This window comes from Hipposideros armiger, unplaced genomic scaffold (genome assembly GCF_001890085.2).
Source record: "Hipposideros armiger isolate ML-2016 unplaced genomic scaffold, ASM189008v1 scaffold_374, whole genome shotgun sequence".
Classification (NCBI taxonomy): Eukaryota; Metazoa; Chordata; class Mammalia; order Chiroptera; family Hipposideridae; genus Hipposideros; species Hipposideros armiger.
This window is the reverse complement of record NW_017731724.1, coordinates 858205-886048: the sequence shown is the minus strand read 5'-3', so window position 1 is coordinate 886048 and position 27844 is coordinate 858205. Positions and strand designations below refer to the sequence as shown.

At 42.1% G+C, this 27844-nt stretch overlaps 1 protein-coding gene across 1 annotated transcript in view; it reads left to right on the top strand.

The window, feature by feature from the left end:
* Nucleotides 1-27844, top strand: part of SEMA5A (semaphorin 5A) — a 449566-nt gene that overhangs the window by 167983 nt on the left and 253739 nt on the right. The window lies entirely within an intron of this gene.

Genomic DNA, 27844 nt, shown 5'->3' with positions numbered 1-27844 from the left:
TGGCTGCATGTAACAGATATCCATCCTGATAGTGGTTTAAAGCATAAGGATATTTATTGTTCCCTAACTAGAAATAAAGAGTGAGTCTCACCAGGGTTGGTTCAGAAGTGTCAGCAAGACTCAAGCTCTGTCATTTCACTCTGTCATCCTCATGGAGTTGGCTTCTGCCTTTTGTTTTCATTTCATGTTTGGATGGCTCCTGGCAGCATTTGAAGGCAGGCAGTGGTGGGAGGATGGAGGATAACCAACATTTTTACTCATCTGTTTCATATCAGGAGCCAACAACAAAGGCAGACTCTTTCATGTGCGGAATTGTTTACATGCAAGTGGCCTGAGTTATGTCACATGACGGCCTCTAGGTAGAAGGGAAGGGAAGGGTCTGGCAATTGGGAATGGCAAAAATCACAATTTACCCCCTGAGTCCTGTAGGCCAGGGAATACAGTGAGATGATTGGGTGCAATATTTAAGAGGCACCAAAAAGTTTCGCAATCAAGATAATAATATATTAATGCAATATTTAAAAAGAGTCAATATTAATGACAAAAACAAATCCATGATGAAGAGACTATTTGGATTTTAAAGAGACTGAATCGGTACAGTGTCCTGCCAAGCCCTGTAAGAGCTCTGATGTCCTCATTTAAGATGTGGAGAGTTTGTTCATCCTATATATATATATATATATTTTTTGCATTAATTTAGACCTTTAAAAATATTGCATTAAGGTATTATTTTGGTAGATGAGCTTTTTGGCCCCCTCTTAAATTTAACACTGTAGGCGAAGACCCCACTCACCATACTCGGGTCCCAGACCTGCTGTTTAACGAAATTAGCTTCAGTTAGTGAGGAGGAGCTAGGGGGCAGACAACTTTGTCTCCACAGCTGTGTGATTGGTTCTGGGGTTTCTACTCCATGAATATTCACGAATGTGTGAATATCTGCTCCGTGGCATATGTCTGTCTCTCCTTTTAGTTTCTACAACTCTGGTTGATAAACAGTGCCTACGCTATCTTGGGTTTCTTTCTGAACAATGAATACTTAAAATACTCTCTTTGAAAAGCTGCCCAGACACTCTCTTGACAAGAAACAGAAAACTTACCCTTAGCAGATTGCTCCCAATCATGCAGAAGAGCAGGAAGTTCCCATTTTTGTACTTTCTCATTTTAAAAGAAATATTCTTGAGTGATTTGAAATGTAAAAGATGATTCATGAAAAGGTTGAGAGGCTATAAAGATCTCTTGGTGCCTTTTCATGTCTCTTGAAACGGACTGAGAATTGGACTCTCTGAGAATGACTGAGTATATTCTCAAAGAACTCATGTCATAAAATGGTGGAAATTAAAATTATGCAATATGGAAGCTGGCACAAAAGAATTTACCCTTCCTATATATAATCTTAATCTCGCTCTACCTTTGGTCTGACTAAGTACCATTTGATGTTGATTAGCACTTTATTTGAGACCTCTTAAGCTTTTATTTTATTTTCCCCTCAAGTGTCATGACAAAAGCAAGCCATCTCTCAATGGGAAAGCTTTAAAATTCTATCAGGATGTGTTTGCGAATATAAGTAACTCTCTGCTGATGAAAATTTCATATGAAAAAATTTCATCTAGGCCTGTGAAGCTTGACTAATACAGATATGTAGTAGGAATTTCATGCAAGGCTATAAAATAAATTTGTATTAAGGGGCCACATGTATTATTCACACCATTTATGAGGTATAAATTCTTCAATCTCAAAGGTGTCTGCACAAAATAGTTCAGTGTCTTCTCTGATTTAATTCAGCTTTTCAAAGCTCTTGAGGGCAGCGTTTGGAATTGGGAATGGGGGAAGGGAAGAACATATGGAAATAATAAATTTACATAGTTGGTTGTTAAAGATGGCTGCTATGAGAAAATTTAATGTACGCAGCAGTGAAAGTGGGAAGATTACAGTGAACTTTGCATGTGTTTGTCATTACTGTTCTTAAAGACTCCCCTTCCTCCTGATCCAAACCTGGGCACCCACTTTTATTCTTTCTTTCTTTTTTTTCTTTAACCAACCAATAAAATGCTGTTTCTTTCAGCTGTGTCCAGCCTAACACCCTGCTTACTTCCATATACCCCATTTTTTTCTGGCCACTTGAGATGTCTTTTTATTTTATTTTGATTCAGTCACCCGATTGCATGAGTTAAACATTGTTTTTGTGGCAACCGAGCAATTGACCCTTTGCAGGCCTCTATCTCTTGGCCAGAACCACCGTAGCTGTTGCTGGGCAAGGGTTGGGGGTCTGCAGTTCAGTTTGTAATTCTCAAATGCCCTGGGATTCCTCAGCCTCCATACCTATGTGAAGCTTCAGTTGATATCACCAAGAATTTCACACTCCAAGTGAGGCAAAAGATATCTCCCAAAGGGGGTGTAATTCTATTATGCACCAGCAGCTCTTGTGTGACTTCAAGCCAAGCAAAACCATTTGTTGGTGCAGGAGCTACTTCTCAGCCAGCCCGACCATGTGACCTTCCAGAACCTCTCTCATCCCAGCACTTCGCTTTTGACCTATTCCTGCACTTCTGTGTGATTGTGACTTCCCTCTTCCGCTGCGGTAGGTGGGGGGAGCAGCTGTAACTGCTTTTAAGGGCAGATGCAGCACAAGACCAAATCTGCCTCCCTGCTCTGTTTGTTTCTATCATCTGTGGGACGTGCCGGACCAGTGTGCGTGGACGGGACAGCAACCATCTTCAGATGGACAAAAACAGAAAACATTAGATCAGCGCTTTGCAATGACTTCCTGTGTGCTATATTTGTTCATCGTAGATTAGAAGGACTTATGCCTTTTATAGTCTTCAGACCAAACTCCTCTGGCCGCATAACCACACAAAGCACTTATCCGAAGACCCAAATGCGATTATAAGATCTCATGAAAAATTCTGCTCTAATGAAATGGGCTGTAGAGTCCTGGGGTCTTTAATTAGTGGCTTTTTCTAACCATATTAAAAGAAGTAAAAATTCAAAACAAAAAAGTGAGACACATTCACAAATACCATACCATGCCTAGATGGCCAGGCCATCCCTACCTGAGAAACCCTGCCTGGGCCTCCCTAGGGGCCAGGGCTGCTGCCGGATGGTTTCCTGGCAGGTCATCATTCTTCCTCTAAGCGTTTTTAGATGGTTTTGCACATAAAATGAAGATGTGAGTTGGAGACTAAAGACTTTCTGCTTTAACCTCAGTAACTAACCACTGCAATTGTCTCACATTTGGTATTTATCTAGCATGGGGGCCTAGTAAAGGAATTAGGATGTGTGTGGGCTGGGTCCCAAACCCCTGGGGCAAGTAGATTAACTGTGTATTCACTTGGATTTTTATGTTCTCTTTTTTGGGATATAATTAGCAGTGAAATTAGATTTACTTTAGTAGTTTCAATTCTGTTTTGAAAAGGCAGATGTAAAATAGAAGGTAGGGATTTAAAATTCTATACCTCTTCCCTGAAGATTCAAAACATTAATATTTATCAACATGAAGATGTTGGGAGAACATTCAGCTAATTCTGTGTTCATTTGAGGTCGGAGTCCTAGTTACCGGGGAAATGATGTGAAAACAGAAAGAAGACAGTTTTTATAAAAGACTTCCAGCAAAGCAGCAGACTGAGTTGATGGGAGAAAGCCCTCACCCTCATACAATGGCGTTGAAAATACAGAGGTGGCCCGGGAGCAGGCAGGGAAGCTCTCAGGGCACAGATATTGAAAAGAGGAGTCAAATTTGGAATCCTCAGGAGGAATCCAGGTTGAAAGGCATTAGGGGCTAGGGTTTTAAGACATGCTTAGCGATGGAAGAAGTGGGTGGTGGGGGTCCTGATGGAGAGGGAGAGCAGAAGCGCAACTTCCTGTATGAAACCACAAGCCAGGATGAGCTGTCCTACCTGAGAAGTGCACGTTCAAGAGAACCTAATGTTACCCACATTTAGGGCAGGAAGCTGGCGATGGGTGGAAACAGACTCATGAAGGAGAAACTGGAATATCAAGCCTGCTCTGTGGGCTTCCATGGGGGGCCCTAACGTATACTGTCCTTGCAAGACTGGAGCCCCAAGCCAAGCAATTAACGATTGACTCATAAACACCAATCTTAGATGCTGGGAGGGCCCGCTAGCCTTCAACTCTCGAGCAGTGCCTCCCTAGTTCCTGGATCATGAGCTCTTGTGAGAATTCTTACTGAAGATGAGCTCAGAGTTCAAGAATCAACACCAATTGAGATGAAGGATGGCCCTAAGTAAGAGAGTCAACAGACACCATCCTTGCAGAACTTATGTCCCTCCCTCCCACCACCCCCAGCCCATACAATAAACCAACTCCCAGCAGATGTTTAAGTGTGTAAGAGATACACAAATAGAATCAGGATGGCCATGGCATAGATGTGTCAGGGAATAGATGTAGTAAAGAAGGTTATTATGAGTTGGAAAAAAAAATCTGAGAAAAGCTATAGAAATGTAGTACCTAGAGAGGAATAGATTAATCCATATTTGAATTCACAGTAAGGAACTCATTTAAGTATTTATCTAGAACTCATAACATATAAGAAATATATGACTTAGCCTTACATCACAAAAAATAGAGGTCACGATGGTCTAATTTTGATCATTTGCCTGACTTGCTCTCTAAAAAGAGCCATATATTCTTCTCTTATTTTCAATGAGGAAAGTACGTGGTCCCACACAGACCTGGGCGAGATTTCTGTTTTATTTATTGTTGTATCACAAACAAGGACTTCGTAGAGGTTGGTGGAGAGAATGGCTTCCTACTGAATTCTCTGCTTTCCAAGAACTCTCTCTCTCTCTAACAGGATGAAGAAAATAGAAAATAAGGCATTTAAATGATAAATCATAGACTGATAAGAGAAAAATTACAAAATAGAAAGTATTCATCATTTGTGGTTCTTGCCTTTTAGCTCTTAGAATTCTAGTTTTCTTGCATGAATAATGTGAATAATAATATCTGCCTTCAAGGCTTTTTCAAAGACTCAGGAATGTATATATAAAATAACCGCCTTGCTGCTAGGCTTAGTTCTTAGAATATTGTGTGAAATCAATACCTACCAATACTGGTGTTATTGTTTTCTTCACAGTTTTATCATTTTCACAATCATCTGAAATAAAATTGGTCAAGAGTGTGTATGTACTAAAGCTTCATTACTTTTGGTAGCTATTGTCTTGTTATAAAAAGAAAGGTATAGGGTATAATAAAAATGTTTGTTTTGAGGAATACTATTAAGATAGTTCACCTGTCCTGGGTCTCTATTTGTTAATCTAAACTTTCTTTACAAAGTACATATATGTATTTTGAAAACACCTTTACTGATCTTTAGGCTTTTAAACTGTCTCTTTTGGAATATATTCAATCTGTCAAATTTCTGAAGATGTTACTTGCTGTAGTCTGTCAGGGTTGCTAACAGAATCAAAAGCCCATCTCTGTGGATAATGCCCTGTCCGTTGTCTCCAGGGGTGTGTGCGCATACTTGATGCTAATTTCTGATTAATCTCCACTCAGTACAGATGAGATAGGGTGACTCACGACAGAGGTGAATGGCAGTTCGTTATGGTGACATTCATTGAATTGCCCAAAGGGTTCAAAGTCCATTGCTGACAGATGATGTCACAGTTGAAATTTTTGTTTATCTAGAATTTAAAAACTAAGCAAACACAGTCTCTCATTATCCTTCTATAAAATGAGGATGACGACAATCAGAAAATCTGTTATCATGACAGTAAGACAATCAACGATGAAGTGTTTCAAAGGAATAATTTTCAGGTCATTGCAGTCTTAGATTCTAGGTTATTCTGCCTCCTCTGCCCCTGTAGTTCTGATGAAACTGGGTGGGCATTTTACCCTCAAAGCATAATGCTTTTCCTTTTTTTGTTTATTTTTCCCTCACCTCCAAGAAAATGGTTCTTCAAGTTATGCTATCATGGATACTTCACTGCTGAACAAGCCAACATGAGGCGATGCCAAACACAAAGATAAAATAAGTTGGGTAGATGAAATTTTGAATCTTTTTAAAGAAAGGGGCAAAGTTGGGTGTACAGGAATAATTATTATAGACATACTGGGTTGACAGGAAAATCATGACACATTTTTGCAGTGAAAAACATAAAAATATGTCATGACTTTTCCAACAACCCAGTAAAAGTTATGTTGTGCCCTCCATGCCAGAAAGGACTCATTTTAGATTCCAAGGATGTCACATTGTCACCGATTCAGCTTCCATCTAACATGCTGGGAATTCCCTTCCCTGGCCTCTGTGTTACAAAAGGAACTGACTGGACAAAAATAATGCTGCTAATTGTGATAGGTTATGAAAAATGCAAAGTATCACAATCTCAAATTCCAGCAATGCCCCACAAAGTAAAATCACAACCCAACAACAGATATTGACTGGGTCCCTTACGGGCAGAATGTTTTTTAGTCTTTCTTAAAGTCTATAGAGTGGCTGTGTCTCCCGCCTTTTATGTAGCTCAGGAGACAGACTAAGAGGGTGACGTCATTGTGCCTTTGGAGCAGAGCAGGGACTAGAGCCCTGGCCTGTTGGATGGCAGCGGCCAGGCTCCTAATGCAACAGCGCTCAGCTGTGGTGGGGAGGAACCCGTAGCAAGCCTCTGTGCAGGTCTGTGTGTGTGTGCAGGTCTGTGTGTGTGTGTGCGCGTGCGTGTATGCATGTGTGTGTGTGTGTTTGTGCGCGCGCGTGCGTGTGTCTGTGCATGTGTGTGTGTCTGTGCGTGCATGCATGTGTGCGCGTGTGTCTGTGCGTGCATGCGTGTGTGCACGTGCGTGTGTCTGTGCATGTGTGTGCATGTGTGTGTGTGTGCATGCATGTGTGTGTGCGCGTGTGTGTGTGTTTTGGGTGCTATGCTGGGGAGCTGGGAGTCTGCTTCAGAGGAGAAGCTTGCTGCACCCTGGTCAACATGTGTGTGCTCCCTGTCCTCAGATTAACAGAAGCTCCCCAAAGCCATGCAGGCTGCTATATTTACAAGAGGGCTCTGAGCCAGTGCTCTAATCCTTGAATCAGCTCATTCTGTGGTAAAAATATTTCATCATGTACCTCAGTACCCCAAATCAGAGAGTTCTAGATTCCAGGTGTATTTATTATGCAGCAGACTAACAGAGCACCCCAATTCTAGTTGAAAGAACTCTTATCTGACATCCACAGCTTTCTCTTCCTGTCCAGTTTCATTGCTCTCATCAAAGAGCGGGCACTTAAGGACTGAAGTTCTTCATTACCTGTGTGTTCAACATTTATTCATTCAGTGATTCATTGAACCAGCATTTACTCATTCACTCAATACTTTTTTATTATTGAGTGAGTGTCTCCTTTGTGTCACGCTCTGCGCCAGGCACTGGGAAAGTAGGAAGTGGGAAGACAGCTGTACAAATAGGTAAATGGAACCCGGGTCTTGGAGTCTGCTAGGGCAAAGCTTGTGCGATGCATGCACTTGGGAGGGGTCCTTCATCTTGCATGGAGGAGCTGTCGTCGCAGCTGGCATCTAAAGGACAGGTGACAGAGCACCAAGTGAGGAAAGGGAGGTGAGGGGGGCTCTGGAGAGTTCCAGGACCTAACCTCCCTGATACAGTTGGACCCCAAAGTGCATGCTGGGGTTAGAGAAAAGAAGGACCCAGATTGGTGTGGGTTTGTGAGGTTTCATCTAAGGATGCTGTTATGGAGTCACAGGCAGGGGACACTGGAGGGCACAGGCACCATGGGAGAGACTATTGGCATAGCCAGGTGAGCAGTGGTGCAGATGACAGACAGTGGTGGCCTAAACCAAGGTCTTGGCTGTGGGGACAGAAAAGAAGAAGCAACACGGTTCGGTGAATGGATGGGGGAGGGTGTCAATGCAGCACGTCCCGGGATCAGGCCCAGCCTTCAGTCCAGGAACGGAAACCCGGCAGTACCTTCCGGTTTAGCTGACTTTCAGCACCAGGAAAGGCATTCTCGCAATTCCCGTCCAAATAATGTTAAACAGCCTTAGTTTCAAAGGTGAGATTAGAAATTTATCTGTAAATATTCATCAATATTGTACTATATGACGTGGAGATAAATAGCTTCACTTATGCATTTTAAAACATGGAAGATCCGTGTGCTCCCGCCTCTTTGCACTGGGCGTCTGGTCAGTCCTCTGTGTCCCCTTTAGTCCAAGCCGCGCGCACAGTAAGGAGAGGTGCTCCCCGGGGCCGGCTCATCTGGACACCACCGATTCATGGCGGCTTCTCGGGTAACAGTCCCTCCTACCTGTTCTCATCACCCTAATCCTTTTAACAGTCTCGACATTTGAAAAGAAGCTTACTTTTATCCTCAGCGTTTATGAGGATATTGTCAAGCTCTGCTCTCTCCGGGCATCTTTAATGTCGTAGTGTTTATGTTTGGGGAAGAACAAAAATAGCAGTGTTTATAACTTTTATAACTGGTGGGGCGAAAACAGAACTAATGCAAGCTGGCATCATCGGCTTGGTGGGTCCTGTTTGTGCAAACAGTTCTCGCTAATTATAGCCCTTCCAGCATTATGATACTGACCATATGTAATTAACTTGACTTTTCATTCTCTGCTTAGAAAAGGAGAACGCGTTGCAGTTTCCCCTTGCATATCCCCAAGCGAGGATCACATATCCTTTAGTGGACATAGCCCAGTCTTCGTCTTCCCTTCAGTAGTGCTAAAATCTCTGTATGGCATTACTCTTGAATAGATCTAGTACATCAAAAATAGAATTATAATTATGAAAAGTCAGCTAAAAGGAGGGTGAATGGTAAAATGAAATGGGATTTTTAATGGCTTTTCGACACTTATAATTAATGAGATGGAGCTGGGGCCGTCTGTGTGACCTTTTAGTAGGAATCAGACAAAATGCTGTGTGAATGGGCCCAGGAAAGAGAATGATTTTTCAGAAGAAAAGAACTCTGTACATCTTGCCAGCTTCTGCCTCCTCCTCATTCAGGTCTTTTTCTCGAAGCTGGGCTCATTGATATCATCCAGAGGCCGCTCGGCCATCATGTCATAGGGTGCATGAGCGCTTCCTTGGAGGAGACAAAACACGCCCCACCATGAGGCCCCGGAAGAAGGCAGTTGTGTAGCTGTGACAGTGACTCCTGTATTTGAGGCTACTTGTTATCTTGCTTAGAACAGGAAGCTGCTTTTCATGACAGTGTTAATTCGTGGGTTTGATCCACTTCAGTATCTGTTTTACACAGTGAATTTCTTTGAACACTGGTTGCAAACAAAGAGGGAATCATACAGAAGCATTCTGGCTTTAATGCCTGATACCATCCAACTGCCCGACTTCCTCACACACCAAGTGGGTTCCTGAGGCTACAGAAATTGTTTTTGTCTGATTAAGCACAGGTCCCTTTGAACTCCATGGGGGTTCTTTTCCACTGACACTTTCTTGTAACTGTGTGCAGTCTTTTTTTTTTTTTTGTCTGATTTTGGAATCCAAATAGTCTACACATCAGCCCACCCCAAATCCTTCATCCTTTTGTTAAAGCATAAAAAAAATTGTAGTTACTGTAACATCTGTTACATTCCATACCCTGAGGCACAGACAGGCAGAGCTAAACTTACACAGACACAGACACACACACACACACACACACACACACACACACTAAACTCTTCTGCTCATGCACATAAATGGGTTGACTGGAAGGCAGAAGCAAATGAGAACAAATATCTAGTCCATGGCTCAAAAGGAAGGTAGTTAGTTACCCATCTAATTACCACCAACAGAGCCTCCGTTTTTCAAGAGAGCCCACAGAGAGCAACTGCATCTTCAGTGAGGCTGGGGCCTAACTGGGGCCCTGCACTGTCACTTCTGGGGAAGGGATTGGGACAAAGGGGCAGGTTAGAATTTATTGGGTTGTCGGAAAAGTCATGACGTATGTTTTCTGTGTTTTTCGTTGCAAAAATGCATCATGGAATTTCTGACAACCCAGTATATCTATGACACTAGAAACAGGATTCCATTGGGAGGCACTTAAAAAGCACAGATGCAGATACATTGCTGAGGATTGAGTCAAATTAATTCTAAGATCAATACCCTCATGGCTGTTAGCTCTGAAATTCTACAGTGAACTGTAGGAGTTGTAGGTGATTGGAGAGGAAGAACGTGACGCCACTGAGAAAGAAGATGAAATCTGTTCACTCGTTCTTGCATGCGTCTATTTGTTCCTTTGCTCAAGATTCTCCAAGTCTTTTTGCTGACTTCCAGTGTGGAGACCCATTTTCTTCCTGTTCTAACCTGCTTCCTTCAATCCCCTGACTGGAACTGTATGTGAATACCACCACTGTGTTGATGGCTATCACATTTTTATCTCTAGTTCACCACTCCTGAGCCTCAGAGCTGCCCTGCGCATAAGTACTCATGTCTCCATTGGCATTTCCTGTGGAGATCTCCACCTAGGCATCCCACACCTATTGTTCCTTCAATCTCTCCTATCTCGGACATGGCTTTGGAGACAGAGCTGCTCTAATGGAAACCTTTGGTATCATCCTGAATTTCATTTCCTTGTTTCCCCAATCGGTTCATTCAAACACCTCCTAACTCTGCCCTGTCCTTCTTCCTGGACTGCTTGCAGGATTCTATGGCCCCTGTGGTCCATTCTGCACACAGCGGCCATAGGAGCTTTTAAAAATGCAAAGCGACTCATGCTGCCCCTTCCCCCACCCCACACCTTGGCAGGAAATCATGTCAGAACAGGGGTTGGCAAAAACTGCAGCCCACAGCCAAGTGGGGCCTGCCTCCAGTTCTTGTGAAATCCTCTTGTTGGAACGCAGCACACCCACTCCTTTACGTTTGTCTAGTGACAGCAGGAGAGCGGAGTCGTGGTGACAGAGACCGTATGGCCTGCCAAGCCTATAATACTATGTGGCCCTTTACAGCAGGAGTTTTCCAATTGCCCCCACAGAATAAAACCTGAAGGCTTTCACCTTGACCAGCAAGACTGCAGGTGAGCTGGCCTCCTCTCTCGCTGCTCCCGGGCCTCCTGTCTCTCACACTGCCTGCCTTGTTTCTGAGCCCCGTTCATCCCCACCGCAGGGCCTCGCCCCAGACAGCTCCCTCTCTTGGAATGCCCTGCTCCTAGCGTGGTTTTTTCTTATCACTCAGGTCTCAGTGTAAAGTCACTTCAGCAGAGTGGTGTTCCATGGAAACTGTATAACGTTGCTCTGAGCCACACTCTAAAAAGTTGTCCTGTTTTATTTATATCAGGGCAGCACTTATTACATATTTTATTGGTTCTGTCCTTCTCACTAGAATATACATCTAATGAGAGGAAGAACCTTATCTATTTATTTTCCTGCAGAGTCTCTAGTTCCAAGCACAGAGTCTATAAGTGTGTTATCTGAACAGAGGTCGCCACGAGCCTGGTGGTGGATGGCCCCGTGAGGAAACATTCATGGGATCAACCAAGGGGTTAGAGTTGACTGTGATGGACGCCATGAAAATTGGGGACAGAGCAGGAAGGGTCCCTGAAGTCATTTGGGATACACCAGGAAATGCGTATATGAACTTGTCAAGGAAAGTTGAAAACAAGATTAGAAATGTGACTGTGACACGGAATTCACAGTTCTTTGCAAGGAACTCATAAATCCAGTGGCTTTGTTGCATGCTGGGAATGACAGCAGCCGCTAAGACGGCAGCCAGGTCAGGTGAGTCCCTGGAAATGAAAACAAACACCGCTTCACCAAAATCAACCAAAGTGGGCAAAACAAAAGGAAAGGCCGCATTTATTTCCCGTGTCTCCTCTGACTCTACCCCACTTGTGAACCCGTCTTTGTTGAGGCCGGTGATTGGAAGGTATGGAGAATAGAACTCTCTTAGGCCAAGGCAGAAATCTACCTCTGCTGGAAAGAAAAACCCTTGGGCCATCAATGGCAGCTTTTGTTTCGTGTTTAAAACATATGCTTCTTTTTTTTTTCAGTCTTACATCTTGAGTGTTTGACTTGGGAGCTATGGGTGCCCTAAGTAAGCCTATTAGTGAAGCGTGTAAATTTCATGAAACCCTAGATGACATTAGCTAATAGGCTGTGCTAGGAATTCCAGAAGGTTTGTTTTTTTCTCTTGGAGGAAATGGAAGCATAGTAATTAGCTGGGGTTTTAAGATGATTTTGTGTGACCGTGCATAGAACACTCAGCTTTTGTCCATGAGTTGGGTAATGATTTTCTGTACGCCTTTTTCATTTTAGTTGAAAGATACTTGGCCGTTTAAAACTAATGGAGTAAAAGATTCTGGAAATGCTGTTACTTATTGATGCCCTGTGCTACGTGGTAAATCATGTACAGTGAGAGGTCAGGGGCTCTGTTTAGACTAGATTGTGTTGCTGTCCGGCTGGGTGACGTTCCGTAAGTCCCTTTGCTCTTCTGGACCCCACATTCCTTTGATAAAATGAGGCATTTCTGTGGGTGTGTCCAGAGTTTCCTTCTTACTTTAAGATTATGTATTATTTTTTTTTGTCTCTGTTACTAAAGAATTATACTTATTATAGTATGTTTAATTATCTCTAATGCCTACTTACTGAGCTCTTACTTAATGATATTCTAGAGCAAAGGTTGGCACACTATTTTTTGCTATAAAGGGCCAGAGAGCAAATATTTTAGGCCTCGGAAGTTAGACAATCTATATTAAACTATGTTGATGTAGCACAAATGCAGCCATAGGGCATACATAAAAAATGGGTGATGCTGTGCTCCTTAAAAATTTATTTACAAAACACATGTGATGGCCCGAATTTGGCCCATGGACCATCATTTGCCGATCCTTGGTCTAGAACCTAGGCACTAAAAATTGTACTCTATAAATATTAAACACGGCTTCTTTTAATAAATGTACAACATCATCTGGATATACTCTCATTCACATGTAAACACTGAGAAGAATTACCGAATATAGATGATAAGTGCTACTTAAACAAAATCACCAATTAAGATGTATTCTACAGGCAATGTCTAGTGGACCAGAAGAGATGGAGAATGGCTCGTGAGGGTCATTAGGAAGGACACAGATGGATCCTGGGCTGCACTGTCCTTGTCATTTTCCACATTCTAGTCATTGCATATTCATCCAAGGCCTGTTACACTGCTTATTAGAACACAGATACTAGCAAACTTGCATGCTACCCTTCAGTGGCTCCCTGCCTGTTATGTTTGTTTGCAAGCAGGAGGAAAGCAGGAGTGAAGACCATTCAGGAAGGATGGAATCACGTTACCAACGTGGGGAGGTGAGAATAAGTTCAGTGAAGGGCAGGTTGTAGTGTGACTAAGGGGTGTGCATTGGGGACAAACAAGTGAAGAGTGGTTGAGTCTGAGAGGGACTGCCAGCCAGGCAAAGGCTGTGTGCCATGGCCCATAGAAACTTCCAGGCAGGAAAAGCCAGTGCACGCAGAGCACAGCATGCCACTTGAGATTGGACTGCCTTCTGAAGGCTCTTGGTGACTCCATGCGTCTGGACGTTCACAGGGACATCATAAACTAAGAGTGTGCCTTCCTCTGTGTGCGAATTTCACAAGCTACCTGGGACACTCATGACTCTGGCTCTGACATTTTTTTTTTTAACCCTCCTCAAGGATTTATCCCAAGCAGATTGCATTTGCCTCTCTTCATTGAATATCAGCATCAGTTATTCACTAGAACAATGAATAATGAAATATTTAATCTATTGGCATCATTTTTAATCTATTGGTATCTTGCAGGTTTCTGTGGAAGGCTACAAGGTAAAATTACTTAAGTGGAGAAATTTCCTATGCTGGTTTGGAAAACAAACACACAAGCAAACAAATAAAAACCTGGGATGGCTAGGGACTGTAAAATACGTGAAGAAAGATCACAGTGAAATGTACTAATTGTATTATGAATGGCATTTACCTGCTTTAGCCATATGCCTATTGCAACTCATATAAATGATTTGCGAGCTTGACCCTGAGGAAGAATTGTCCCTGTGGGTAAGCTGGAGGCTGGCATCGAACAGGTTCTGATGCTATTCAAGGGAACCGCGCTCCCTCTCAGATACGTGGGTTAGAATAGTCCCCTGATAAAGCGAGACTGTTTTCTTTGCATTTCTGACTCATCCAAACCAACGTATTGATGTTTGAATAGCTTCCAGGAATGGGTTTTATTATTTGCTGATTATCGTCACAAGGGAGATAACCTCTGAGTTAGGGGTCCCCCAAACCACCATCAGGTTCGATGATTTCACTAGCAAGACTCACATGACTCAGAAAAGTTGTTATGCTCATAGTTATGGCTTATTACAGAAAAAAGATGCTGGTTAAAATGAGCAAATGTAGAGGGTGCATGGAGCAGAGTCCAGGAGAGAGCAGGTGCAGGCTTCTCTGGGTTCTTTCCCAGTGGAATCATCTGGAAAGCATTCAGGCTCTTAGCAATGATGTGGGAGAGAATGTGTGGAGTATTGCCAAGCAGAGAATCCCGCTTGAGCGTTGGTGTCCAGAGTTTTGTTTTGGTTTTTGCTCAGTAGGCAGGGAACGCCCCTGTGGCTAACCTTCATTATTCAGTCCCTCGTCCTTCTGGCGGTCAAAGGTCCCCGCCATCAGTCACGTTGCTAGTACAGAGGACCTGGCGTGATCAAGGCCCCAAGCATGCAATGACACTGCTCAGGCAGGATACTCCAGGGTGTCAGAGATTATCTCCCAGGAGGCTGTCCAGGACCAAACTTTTCTTTGGAATTTGCGGGGTTCCAATACCCAGACCTGCTGGGTCGACTGGTTACTGGGCAGCCTGTCACTTGACTAATATTATAGATTTCTCACAAAGAGTGTTACCTTTTTAGTTAGTTTTCAATGCTTGTTCATGGCTTTCCTGTATTTGGCAGGGCTTTTACACCGTTAGCAGATAGATTGTGATTTACATGAAATTGGATGTAGTTCTGAGAGGAAGCTAAAATTGATGACAGATATTCTGCCTAGTACTCAGGGTGTTGTCAAAAGATGTACTAGGGCCACCCTCATGCTGAAATTGAGTGACAGGTGAAACCCAGGGTGGGGACTGGGGTCTCCTGACATTTTTGTATGCTGTAGGTACTCTGCTGAACACTGCAGAGGACTCGTTTACATATTCTCTCAATGCAAGCTATAGTTTTCTTATTTTCCCTGTATTTTATAGTTAGTTAAGATAACATGAGGCAACTGGTGGTGGCTCCTCAGTTCGACAGATAAAAGTTCTGTATCCGAGATTCAAACCCAAGTCAGCCGAACTCCAAGGACCATGTTACTTTCATTAGTGATTGGGTGGATGGAGAACAGTTTTATTTGTTGGAATCAGTTTCTGGTTCAGTCGCAGTGTTCATGGCAGTTGGTTCTGAGAAGACCCAGAGGTAATTTGTTTTTCAATAATGGATGTAATAGAACAACACCTCAGTATTGCCAAGGAGTCCAGTTATCAATATGTTAGATATGCACTGTCCAGTAGGGTAGCCACTAGCTGTGTTGGCTGCTGAGCACTTGAGACATGGTGGTCCATACTGAGATGTGTGCTAGTATAAAATACACATTGGATTTCAAGGACCTAGAACATACACGTGAAATGAAGCTATCTCAGTATTTTTATTTTGATAACATGTGAAATGATAGCCTGGATATATTGGGTGAAATAAACTATACTGTTGAAAATTAATTGTACTGCTTAACATGTTTTAATGTAGCTACTGGAAAATTTAACATTACATGTGTAGGTCACATTATATTTTTATTGGACAACATTTATCATCCCACTTTCCTTGGGCCCAGCCAGTATTTCTCTTTTTCAGGTTAGCTCTCTTGTATGTGTGTGTCTCACCTTTTTAGTTAAATGATAAATGTCTCAAAGGCAGAGGTCTGTCTAGCCTCACTTTTCATCCTAGCCAGTACCAACAGTGGGTTCTTCCATGTAGCAGGTACTCAAAAACATGAGTTGGCTACATAAATGAATTATTGTGCTGCCCCACTATTCTTGGTGCATATCACCCTAATGTTTAAACCTGAAATTCCTAGAAAAATCTGGGTCTGTATTGGAAAACATTCTGTTTCTGATACATAGACAGAGTGAGTACTTTTGCAAAAAGACCACCTTGGGAGTTATTAGAATGTCTCCAAGCAAGGAGACTTCCTTGCACAGCCCTGGCTGGTCTCTTGAATGCTGTGTCTTCCCCCCTGCATCCTGAGGTCTACAGAGGCTTAGATGAGAACCGCTATTTTCCACTAGCAAGGAGACAGAGAAGAAACCAAATGTGAATTGTGCGAAAGAGGCATTAGCTGCAGGAAATGATTTATTTTCTTAAAGCCGAAGTGGTCTGGCAATTTCTGAACTAAGTGTAGGATCATTTGAAAACCAGGCGCCCTAAGGTTCTAAGAAATCCCTGAAATTCTTTGTGGCAAGTGGCTTTATTTGTATCTGTCACACTTCTGGTCATCACTGCTTACCCAGCAAGCACATGGCCACTCATGGAATAATGTAAGTGCCTATTGAGTCGAAAATGTTCATTTTATGCTTTTAGTCATAGTAACCTCATTTGTAATTCCAAAGTTATAAATCTAAAGGAAATTACTTTTTAATGTCCTCTGGCACAACATTAAGATTTTGCAATTAGATTTTATAACCTACAGTCATATGCTGTAGGTCACAAGGCAAACTTAAGACCCTCTGCACCAGGAGAGTCTCCTGTTGGTGTCGAAGGGGACTTACAAGCCACACAGAGTTTAAGGCAGGGCAGCCCTGGCACCAACTCAACAGCCTGGAGGACAAACCTGGTCACAGTCCAGGAGTTTGAGGGTCTTGCCTAGTTTACACATGAATTTACATAATCTTAAATTTTTAAAAACATCTGTCTTGATGGATGGATGAGTAGAAATTGCTTCTTGTGTGAGTTATCCAGCAATGAAAACCTGTCGCTGATTAGCGTGGTTCCTATCCTGCAGTTATGAGGAATAATTACTCCAGATGGCTTATTGAAATAGGAGGTTTCCATGATCTTAAAGGTTATAGACAAAAGGGAAGGCAACGCCAGCCCACCAGGCAGATTTTGAACCCAATTTCCTCACAACTTTCCAGAAGCTTCTTTTATACCTTGCCAGATGTGTCTCAGGTAACCCTTGGATAACTCAAAATTTCTTGGGCCAGAGTAATCTGGACCCCACCTAAGACTGACATTTAGATCTTGAGATTGAACTAGTATTTCTGGTATGGCCAGAAAATCGTGCAGGCAAATGATAACTTGGGGAAACTGGAAATCACGAATCTCACCCTTGATTCAGAATGGGAGTATGAGGTCTGACAATTAAGTTCGTGATCTTGATGCAACGCTGTTGTTAACCTTTTTTGATATCAGAGGGATTACTCATTATGAATTGGTACCAACTGGAGAAACAGTTAACCGATTTTTCTATTTGGAAATGCTTACAAAGGCTGCGTGAAAAAGATGATCTGAACTTTTCACCAACAATTCATGGCTTTTGTATCACGACAATGCACCAGCTCACACGGCACTGTCTGTGCGGGAGTTTTTAGCCAGTAAACAAATAACTGTATTGGAACACCCTCCCTACTCACCTGATCTGGCCCCCAGAAGGATGGACTGGTGCTAAGCATTGGTGCATAGCTTCCCATGGGGAGTACTTCGAAGGCGACTGTAGCGATATTCAGCAATGAGGCCTGTAGCACTTTTCCTAGGATGAATTCGCCAACTTAATTGTCTGACCTCGTCAACTGGTCATAAAATGGTAGTTGATTCTAGTGAAATATTGTTTTCCCATATTTCTCTTAAAATACATGCCCAGAGAAAATATCAAACACAATAGTTCTGTATTATCCTGTAGTAATTTAGCTTTGAGAAACAGTATGTCTGAAGTCACACAAACACCCCTTGGGGGAGGGTGTAGCATGCCCCGAGCCTGCCCCAGGCCAGCCTTTATCTAACAGCTGCCTCCTGTGCAGCCTTGCTGCTTCTGCCCTCACTGGAATAGTGTATACATTCTTTCCTATAATTGAGCTGATCTGTCCTATTATTTGATGTTTATTTACATTGTGAATATATATTATACCATGCATTCCAGGCTGTAAACATAGCTTAAAATGAGATTTGTGGTTTTCAAATTGTGTTTAAGTCAAGAAGACCCAAATTGGAGATGCTTCAAGTAACGTGCACTATCACAGCTTTTGGGTTTCTTAGAAACCTAGCAGGCAGGCTGCCCAAGATGAAGTAGTGAACTTTAGAAGAACCCAATTGCAGAGCACGGATATTTTGCCAAACTTGCAGTTTGTGGGTTTTCCCTACAGTGCACATCTGAAGAATGGATGAAGTGTATTATATGTCATTGCAAAGAAACCATGAAGAGACGTGAGAAACACCTGACTCATGGAGCAGATATGCAACTAAAGACAAAAAGGATATGAGAAAGCAGATAGCTTGTTAAAACACTGTGTTTTATCTGTCATGTTTACAAATAAAAATGTAAATGAGGGATGCTCTATGCTTTTTTTTTTTTAATTGGGGAATCGGGGAAGGGGGACAGACAAGTTGCTGTCCTTTTGTTCTTCAGTCTAGTTGTGGAGGATGTTGCTTCACTGACCCATGTTGGTATTATCATTGCGCTCCTCCAGGCTGAATCAGATCGGTCGCTGGTCATTGGTCAGCTGCTCACTGTGGCTCACAGCAGCCCATGCTGGCTGCCAGCCACTCACAGTAGCCTACGGCAGCCCACTGCAGCCCCACTGCAGCCTACACCATTGCCGCGACTCACAGCAGCCCAGCTCCAGGTCGAGCTGTTGTTCACCACCTTAGCTATAGAGGGCGCAGTGTCACTGGCCCTCATGTGGGATCCGAACCGGGGCCTTGCTGCTCAGAGCTGGCGTCCCAAGCCAGCTCTTAACCAACGCACCACTCGGCCAGCCCTGAGGTTTTCTTTTTAACGAACCTGAACCAGTGTCATCTGTACCTGAGGGCATTCCACAATGTGAATGAAAAGAATAAAACAAAGATGAGAACCATTGGTTAAGGGGCCTGATTGCCACCCTATGTCATGTTGGTTATAGTGTGACTGGGAAGAGAAGGGTGCATTTAGCTAATGGGGAGAAACAGAACATGTCAATGCATTACAGTGCTTTTTTGAGTGGCTGCTGGCTAGATCACAAAACTGCAAAATGAAAGAGGGGACCAGAAACACTAATCCTCCAGTTTTCATTTTATTTTATTTAAAAAAAGTCACATCAATGGAACATTTTGATCCTTGCCTGTAGCAAAATTTTGAGACCTCTTTTGCCTTTCTACTATAATCTTTAGTGTGTATATACACACACATACATATATAAATACACACATATGATTTATATCCATATTATCTCTTCATATACACTCATGCAAATACATGTGTACAAACATATGTATATACATATGTGTATACACATTTTAAGAAAGGAAAACTATTAGAATTGTAATAATATGTACCAATAACAAAAGATGACTACAAGTCATGTTTGACTTCTGCCATTACAAGAAGTACTCAAAGTGGTTACCATCAGCATCCAGACACTTCTGATGATGGCGAACTACTGCTTGAGCAATGTTGACCAAAGTGTCCACTTGTATACATTTTTTTTGGCACTTCCAGTATACATGAATGAACATACTGATGCCTATATTTAGACATAACTGTATAACTATACACACACACACACACGCGCACACACACACGCGCGCACACACACACACACACACACACACACACACACACACACCCTGTATCTAGATATAAATATATGTTCTCATATGGTTCTATATGCCTATTTGTATATCTGTGCATGCATTTATGTGTGAATAAACATGTATACACACATACACATGCATATACACACATTGGATTGTCGGAAAAGTCATGATGCATGTTTGCAACAGATGACACTAGTTCATTTTTGGAAGCACTAGAGTCATTCACATCTAGTTATTGCTATGTCATTTGACAGCTGACAGTTCTAGCTTCATTCTAAAAAAAAATTGAGTGATTTGGTTGAGTTTGGGAGATTTTATAACAAGTTGAAGATGCAAGACCAAACTGTGCATTTTTGCCATATTTTACTGTGTTACTTCCATAAAGGGATGAACATGCGTCAAGCTTGTGAACAGTTGCATAAAGTTTATGGTGACAATGCTGTATAAGAACATCAGTGCCAATGATGGTTCACGAAATTCTGTGCTGGTGATTTTGGTCTCAACAACCCTCCTCTGTCAGGGAGGTCCACCGAGGTTGATGATGACAAAATAAAGGCATTGATTGAGTCAAATCCACGTTACACGACACGAGATTGCAGAAACATTGACCATCCATCATTCAAGCATTCACGACCACCTGAAGAAGCTGGGATACATAAGCAAGTTTGATATTTGGGTTCCACATGAACTCAAAGAAGTTCATTTGATGGCACGTATAAACATCTGCAATATGCTCATTAAATGTGAGGAAAACGATCGTTTTTTGAAGCAACTGATAACTGGCGATGAGAAGTGGATTGTTTACAACAATGTGTTGCACAAAAGGTCTTGGTCCCGACGTGATGATTCACCTCAAACGACATTGAAAGCAGACGTTCATCAGAGGAAGGTTATGCTCTCGGTGTGGTGGGATTTTAAAGGTGTCATGTTTTTCGAGCTCCTACCAAGGAACCAAACAATCAATTTGAATGTGTACTGTTGGCAATTGGACAGTTTGAACAAATCCATCATCCAAAAACATTCAGAGCTTGTTAATTGTAAAGGAGTTGTGTTCCATTGTGACAATGTGAGACCACACACAAGTTTGATCACCTGTCAAAAATGATTGGAGCTTGGATGGGATGTGTTTCCACACCCACCATACTCTCCTGACCTTGTGCCATCAGACTTCCACTTGTTTCGCTTTCTTCGAAACTCCTTGCATGGTATAACGTTCAATTCAGATGATGCTATAAATCAGCACCTTGTTCAGTTTTTCACAAATAAAGACAGGTCCTTCTATGAACGAGGAATTATGAAGCTCATTGAAAGATGGCAAAAGGTTATTGAACAAAATGGGCAATATATCATTGATTGATCTTTGTTCTTTATATAAATAAATGACCTTTGAAAAACATAGACAAAATATGTTATGACTTTTCCAACATCCCAAAATATGAATGTATTATACCTAAATCTTGATATAGGTATGTTAGTCCCTTAAAATACTACAATTTAGAAAGCCGTATTTTCTCAGGTAAGCCTGGCAGAGACTGTCCCATGGCATTCCTACTTGGAAGATCTAGTGCTGTGATGGCGAAGAAATCAGATTGCTGAAGAAGTCAGGGGCCTCAGGGCTTTCCACCTTCCTACTTATTGGCCTGTGACTCTGGGAGGTCATGTGACTTCTCTGCTCTTAGCTCTATCAGCTATAAAATCGGGAGGGTCGATTGCCGAATAGCCAGTGTCACATCCTACAGTATCTACTTTCATTCTACCAAGTCCTAGGTAGGAATTAGAGTGAAAATAATTGAGACCTCTACATCAGGAGAAACAAAACTAGCCTGATATTTTTCAGCCCTTCTCCAAAGCTAACATAAGGCAGAGTGTATTTGCCTGTCTCTAAGTGAACGGATGTGATCAGGACCTGCCTCAGAGAAAAACGTTGGAGATAAATTTTCCACTGTTTTGATCTTCTTCCTCTGGGTGCCTTGCTGCCCATGGTGGACCCTGGCTTCTTTCTGCTTTTCAATGGGACTTTTTTTTTCTCCATGCTGCCCACCTGGGATGGCCATGTTTATCAGCCATCTGAAAATTACCACTGATCCCTTATTTTCCAATTTTGCTCTTTTGGTGGCTGGCAATTACTGTTTCCCATAAATTAATCCATGCTGATGTTACTGTGTCCTAAGGATTAATGTATATTATGCATTCCTTGGAACATTGATTTTAAATTTGGACCTCATTGGAGTGTTTCCTTCTTCCTATCCTGGCGCTAAATTCCAACTTACCCTCTTACCACTTATGTTACATTTGGCAAGATGTTTAACTTGTCAAAATTTCAGGGTTTTTAACTTTTATTTTTTATTTCTACAACAAACATTATAGATCTAGCTACGCAGGATTATGAACATTAAATGAAATAAATTGTTAACATGTAAAAATATCTAACATAGTTCCTAAAACCAAGTAAACACTGAAAATATAGACAGTAACAACAGTGTAAATAAGAGACATCGGTTACTTGGATAGATCTTTTTTCCACAAGCATAAATTTCCTCCCTGATGAAGTGTTTTGTCTTGGCTCAACAAACACTTGAGGCTTTGGGACTGTCCATGTAAGCAACGTCCAAACCTGTAGAGAATTTTTATAAGAGTTTATTGGAGCCAAACTGACGATAATTGCCAGGAAGCAAGATCTCAAATGCTCCAAGAATGACAGTTTTGCGGTGGCTTTTATGCATTTGAAATTAAGGAGGGAATGTAAGGAAGATGACAAGGAGGTAGGGAGGCAAGGCGGGAATTGGATTACAGGAGAGTTAACAAGGTTCTGTGCTCTCTTGGGGGTGGTTATGCTTATTTCAAAGGTGTGTGAACTTAGATGCAAAAAACAATGGACAGGGCTGCTTAAAGCAAAGATAAACCTTTCTCTAAAGAAGTATAGGGCTGGCGCATGACAACCCACCATGACCTCCCCAGTTAGGAATTTATAACCAGATCACCCTGTGAGGGTATTTTCCGTAGGACCCCTTTTTCCTCCACAGGACTTGAATCTATTATTATCACTTACAGAATTTCAGACAGGGCTCAAGTAGTTGAAAGCCTGATGTATCTTATTTTTGGGGTTAAACATGGCATGGGGTTGCTGTCGACCTACCGTCTAAGGTTCCCTTGTCTTGCTCTGAGTGACTCTTGGAGGAAGGGGCCTGGAAAGGCAGATGGAAGTGGAAAAAGAAAGAAAAGTGGTAGCAGTGAAGAGACAGGCCAGTAAATCAGTCCTGCCATGCTATTTTTCTTCTTATGGCTTTTTAAAATTCTACTCCTTTGTTTTCCAATCATATTTTTAGCTCAGAGTGCATTGGACGAATGGTTTATGTAATGCAATGAAGCCAAAAATGAAGTCTGAGGCAAGGAGATTTAAAGAGCCATAGGTATCTTTGAGGTAGGATGATTCCTTTCACAATGTGGGGAAGGGCGGGCAAGGAGAATTCCCAGAATGCCCAGCCAAGAGTGCACCCTGCACATCTCCTCCTGCCCCATTGTGCTCCGCCAACGGAGGTGCCCTTCTGGACCAGGTGAGAGCCTGGCTCGTGCACTTTCAGAAGTAGCCTGTCTCCCATATCACAGCTGAATGGCTTAGACTGCTTAGAAATCCAGCCACTGCACTCTGTTTGTATCACCCCCCCACCTTCTCATTCCAGAATGTTCTTTACTCCAATAAAGCAGACGGGTATTGACATTTTCTTCCCCTTAACTTACGTAAAGACCCTTGGATCATAAAACCTAACTAGTGAAAATGGTGAATGCTTTTTCCTGTAGATCTTAACTGGCTTGCAGATTATGGTTATTTATAATAACAACAGTGAAACCAATAAATGTTGTATTTACAGGTTGACATAGTAACTGGCTTTGGGAGACCAGCCTTCTGCTCTCGAAGTTTACGGCTATTTAGCCCGTAGTTTGAAACTGAGTGGGTGGCAATTTTTACTTATATATCGATAAGAATAAACTCACTTTCAAAGTGAAGAGGTCGTAGATTTTTCTTCCTGTTACTTTCAAAATGTGTCACATAGGAAGGTCCATTTTTGACTCACTGCCATTTGAGAGTGTAGTGTAGTGCTAAAAACACCAGCCCCCAAATTAGGAGTGGACCTTGCGAGCTGTTGACTTCGGCCAGACTAGGTTTCCTCATCTGTAATAGGGCGGGTGTGAGAAATACAGGAGTTAATATGTATAAAGTATACGTAGAATTGCACCTGGCAGATGGCATATACTGTTTAAACGTTAGCTATTTTTGTTAGCTGCTTTACCAATAATCACGTTATTATCATTATTATTTCCATGTACAATGTTAGATGTAGATGGGACCAAAATATAATTGTATGAGAATTGGAAAGAGTGAGCCTTGATTTGCACTGATATTTCTGTGGATTTGTATTGCTACCTGTGCTCTAGTGCCTTCCTATTCACCTTTACCCATCAACCCTGGCCCCTCCTGGTTGAACCTGTTGCTCAGTTTACGATATGGGTTTCAAGTTCCCCAAAGAATTTTCACCACCCTGCTTTCTCGGCTCCTAAATTGACTGAAGTTTGAAAGAAACTCAGGCTATTCAGAGCCACCCTTATTCTGCCTGAGAGGTTTTACTGCTCATCATATGCCCCAAGTCAGCTTGGTCTCGGGCAGCCAGTGTCGCAGTCTTCAGCCCACAGAGAAGCCATCAATCTGGCTTTGGGAAGACAGGTCTCAGACAAGGGCTATTCTTCATCCGCACAAGCCCCTCTGATCCTTGCTTATCAGACTTTCAAGGTTTTCTTCATTACCTAGTATATCTTTAGAGTGTTTGCTTTTTTTTTTTTTTAATAAACTTTGACTCCTTTTTCTTTGTTTTATTTGGGGGGGCATGGGGGGCACGAACTTCAGTCTGTTAAGCTAGTCTCTAGTTTATATGCCAGTTATTTGGACCACATTTGTTAATACAAATGAAAGTAATTATTTCTTGAAGCTCTACACTGGGTTCTTTTTGAAATTGAATCAGTACGCTTTTGGTAGACTATTTACAAAACAATCGTGGGTGCTTGTGTAGTAATAAGAGAAGGCAAATGTGAATCATGGCAGCTAATTTTGCAATAGAAAATCATTGCCATAGGCCATATTTCAACAATCATGTTTGTGCAATGAATGGGTTAGCTAGGATGATTAATATCAAATATTAAAAAATATCTGCAAAGTGTTCAGTTCAAATGTGCAGGTTTTATGTTACTGTTTAGCTTGCAAACAATGGCCTTATTGGCTGCCATATTTAAGTCGCATTTCATCATACAGTTCTTTCAGCAAGAGCAGAGGAGAGAGGTAGGAGAAAAAGATGAACCCATTATTTGGGAGACATGAACATGTATTACGAATGTCAGTGTTATTGGAAGATGTGTCTCTGAAGCGCGCCACATTCTGTGTGCCCTCCCCGATGGCCTTACTCGCCTTGTCCTTCGTTTGGCCTCTGGTGATCTCGTTCACCACCACCTGCCCTGGGACTCTCTCTTCTCCTAACTCTGTACTCTCTTAGCTCTTCTTATGAGTCCGTAACAGTTCATTTTCTGATTCCTTAGAAAGCAACTCGGTAAATTCTTCATGTTGCTTCTGAACTTGGTTATTGTGGTGAATTCTACCGGTAGATTTTCTGATGTTGAACTTGTTGAACTCCATCCTTGTGTTTCTGGATTAAACCTACAGGGAGAGAGAGAGGGGGAGAAAGAGAGGAAGGAGGAGGGGAGGAGAGAGAGAGGAAGGGGGAGAGAGAGAGAGGAAGGGGGAGAGAGAGAGAGGGGAGAGAAAGAGGGAAGAGGGGAGAGAGAGGAGGGGTGGAGAGAAAGAGAGAGGAAGGGAGAGAGAGAGAGGGAGAGGGAGAGAGAGAGGGAGAGGGAGAGAGGGAGAGAGAGAGGAAGGGGGAGGGGAGGAGAGAGAGAGAGAGGTGTGCTAATACAGGTATTTTCTTAGGAATATTTTCAGCCATGTTCTTAAATGAGGTGGCCTGTGACTTTTCTTTCTCATAATGTCCTTGTCTGGCCTGAGTATCAAGATTATCAAGATCATAATAATCTGAAAACTGCAGAGAGAAGAGATTTACCTTTTTGTCTAATGCCTGACATAATTTGTATAAAATTGAGATTACATGTTTCTTAAAGAGTTGATAAAATTTGCATGTAAAACTGAGCCTGCAGCCATTTATGACATACTATGCTTGGGAGTTTGTTATGTATTTTGTTTGAAACAAAAGAGTACAAAGAAACTACATTTTTACAGATTTTTTGTTTGTTTGTTTTAATGAGGGGAGCATGCTTATTCTTATAGGCAGAGAGGAAGGGCATTTATAACATCAGAGATACTAGAGGAAAAAAAGAGGTAATTTAGGGAAGGGATCAAAGACAAGGGAAGAGATGGGCTAGAAGCCAAGTTGGAGGGACTGGTCACAGAAAAGAGGCTGAGCCCCGCAATTCCGATTTTATAGGGCAAGTTGAGAGGACAGGTATTGCCGCGGGCATATTTTCAGTCAGAGACGGGGTGGGTGCAGGAACTTTCTGCCAAGGCCCACCTGGTACCCAGTAAGAAAGAAGGCTGGGTGATTCACAGAGTTGAGATGGACGGACCTTTTGAGTGAATGCACATTCAAATCAAAACAGAGGGGAATAGGCAAGTTAGCCAATTGTGATCTAGTGTTAACCATAAAAATACAGTTTTAATGGGGAAATGCATTAGAAATTTAAATAAGGAGAATTGCACACTATTGACAGAACTGTATGCTGTTAACTCTCCCCCCCCCCCACCTGTCTCCTTTTATTACCTGAGGGTGTTTTAGGAAGTGGCATAACCACCTTCCCTTTGCTCAGTGTAGTATATCTCTTCATCCTGGTTTCTCTTTGTCACTCTCTTCCAATTCCTCTAAATAAAAAGAAAGGTAAATGCATGAGGAGCAAGTTTCACCTAAGCCTCCAGCCACCTTTCTATGTAGGAATGCTTCCTATAACTATAAACACCTGTACACACCTGTATTAATAAATACTGTGTTTAAAGAAGGCATTAGTGCCAGTCCTTTAACTGATTTATAAACTCCTGGAAGATCCGTTTATTAATAACTTTTTATAGCTCCAGTGCCTGTACATACTTTACTATATGTAAGTATTTTGTTTCAATTGACTTGCCTATAAAATGAAGAAATTTATATAAAACACTAAAAAGACTCAAGATGCCATACACATTAAAACTGGAAAAACCAAATAGCAGTCTCTATATAAGTCAATGTGGCTTCCTGTAAGCAGAGTAGAACTTTCAGTACATGTCACCCCCCCCCACCCCGCAATAACTGTAAGTAGAGAAATGCCATATTTATATACAATGCTATTGCTTGAAAAGAGTCCATCTCATTTACGTCAATGAAGGCATTTCTACAGGACCTGTTATGGGGCATGGGTGTATTACCACATTAGATCTGTTTTTAGCATCTGCTTTTGTGGAAAGAGATGAGTCTTGTGCTGCACATTTTTTCCTGGAACCGATAACTTTGTTGATTTGACAGTTATTATGTGCCTGTTTAGTCAATGTACTGTCACTCAAATGCTAAATCCAAGGAAAAAGGCAATCAGATAGCAAGGTTAGTTCAGGGATACCGATAAGGCGTGGCACAATGGCACACCTTCATCTCCTTTCAGTGTCAGAAATGAGCTAAGGAAAGTTGCAAACATGGCCCATGAAGCTGCACTCTAGGCTAGAGGCTGGTTAATAGGATTTAGTAGTGCTTGTAAAAACCTGTCTCTAAAGAGCAGCTGTTTCCTGATTTCCCTTAGGGGGAAAAAATGCAAATAAGGCCTCAAAGTAACTGTGGATTTCTCATCTAGGAAGGACTGATGTGTTTAACAAGTCTAATCCTGGGGCCAAAATAGAAACCCAAAGGATGGGGACTGGAACGTCCACTTTGAAAGAAGGCAAATGGGGCTCTTCTGTTTGTCCTTGATCCTAAGGAGGGCTTTTGTGACTTTTCCCAACTCTCCATCTCTTTCCAGTCAAGTTGCGTGGCAAATGGTCTTGTGTGCATTCGGTGGTCCTCGGACGAGCCGTGTGAATGCTGTGTTAATTTCTGCCCAGCCTAGAGCCGACAGGAAAATGCACATCTG